At 36.9% G+C, this 2,018-nt stretch overlaps 1 pseudogene; it reads right to left on the bottom strand.

Moving 5' to 3' along the window:
* Nucleotides 1–867, bottom strand: part of LOC147615512 (uncharacterized) — a 2,322-nt pseudogene extending 1,455 nt beyond the window's left edge.
* Between the last annotated feature and the right edge of the window lie 1,151 nt (nucleotides 868–2,018).

Below are 2,018 nucleotides of genomic sequence, written 5' to 3'. Positions count from 1 at the left end.
GGGCAAAAGTTCTCATCAATCAAATTTCAGTTTGGTGGTCTTCTCCACCACTTAGAGTCTAGCCCTTTTGCGGAATCCATGCAATAAAGACAGGGTGACCTTGCATTAGCTCCCTTGCTGCAATTGAAAAAGCACTTGAGAGTCTTGAGGTCACCTACAAGATGCCATTGAACTTGGAAGTCTCCCTTGTTGTCGACGGCTAATGATTATGTTTCCCTTCATCTGTCGCTGATCAATTTAGGAATGGGTGTATGATGAAACACCCAAAACAATGTTTCATGATCTTCTTGACCTGTACAGATAAATAGATGATGTCAACTTTCTTCCTAAACAAGAGAAAAACAAGTATGTAGATAAATGCAATATGATTTACCTCAAATGATCCTAACCACCATATATTTGTTTTAGATTGCACGCTGAAATATTACGGATTATCATCCTTCATGCATTTATTGAGTGCTCTATTCATTAATGTTATTGTCACTCTTTCTATCTTTTTCTCTTTGATAATCTCACATTCATCATCAAGCTTGATGACAAATTGAAGCACACCCCCTATCTCCTCGTAAGTGATGTCATATTACTCTTACCATTCTATTTTGCAAAAGCTCCATATCTAGGAATATATTGTTGAACTGACTGTATTGAATGCTACCACTTTCTCCAATGAACTCCTCTTCAATGTGGTAGGGTTTACCGATGTATTTCAATACCTCTGTCCGAAATCTCCAGACATCTGTAGGAGTTGTAAGTAGTTTCCCTTAGCATCAAGAACTGAAGATAGTGACTTATGAATAGCATTGTAACCTCTTCGACTGACTCCATTACTGTCCATAGCTTCCTGTATTTCTGTTGTGAAGACTGCATTACTACTGACAAATTGTTCTATTATATCTCTTTTAACCACCTTGAACTTCTTTTCTTGTTGCAACATTTCCTTTGCCATTCTTGATGTAAGCAAAGGTTTAAATTACTTTGTTGGATGGATATTCGGATTAATATTTTCCTTGTCAGGACGCAGTACAATCATGTAGTTACAACAATGATAATTTTTGACATTAAGAACATAGTCAATGATAATTTCTAACACAGCCATACCTTATTGCTTGGATTCTTTTCTTTAAGCCACCTAATGATAAGTTCTAACATCAAGAACACAAAATAAACAAAGCTTTAAATACATCTCTTACCTTATTGCTTGGATTCTTTTCTTTAGCCCACCCGAGCCAAGCTTCAGGTTCTCAAAGTCCTGAACTGTTTCCGTAGTCTTGCAAGTTCAATATCATTTTCCTCCATTCTCAATTTTAGTGCCTTGCATTCTTCTATTGAACGAAGAAGTTGAGCTGCTTGGTATTGAGAATATTGCCTTTCACTATTTGCATAGGTAGCAATGGATTGACAATATCCTAGCAATCCATTGACTCCATCTCCTGTAAAACGTAATAGAGTTGTGGGATTACAGAAGGGAGGATGGGAAGCGATTGTAGGGTTGATAGGATAGATTGATCCATCACACCAAATATCTATGTGCTGATGTGAGAGACTGATGCTGGTGGATGCATGTTGGCGTTGGAAATGTTAGAGGTCTTGGAAGGTCTACAAGGCAACATGGTACCATGAGTAAGGTGCTCTTGTGGAAAATAATTGAAATTATAGCATAATACAAACACCTAATCAAGCAATGAGGAATGCTTTTTACGACTCGTAAAATTTTCTAGTTAAGATAAGGGTAATATTAAGGTTGGTCCAAATTCAATCTAAACTAAAATGGAGCAAAAATCATGCCTTGGGTTATGACCTTAGTCTCTACACATTGTCACTTTGGTGAAACCATCTCTAGCTATTATCTGGCCTCATAAATGAAGTTGCTAAGAGATTATGACATGCATTCGCCTTGATTCTTGTATTTTTATTTTTTATTTAATAATAAGATAAAAATATACAAGGAGGACACCACCCTGCATAACAGAGACTAAAGCAATGCCCCAAAGGCCTCATACAAGAGTATCTAAGAACCG

Source organism: Cibotium barometz, chromosome 40, assembly GCF_041138505.1.
Source record: "Cibotium barometz isolate CiBa-2024 chromosome 40, ASM4113850v1, whole genome shotgun sequence".
Lineage (NCBI taxonomy): Eukaryota > Viridiplantae > Streptophyta > Polypodiopsida > Cyatheales > Cibotiaceae > Cibotium > Cibotium barometz.
This window is presented reverse-complemented; position numbering and strand designations above follow the sequence as displayed.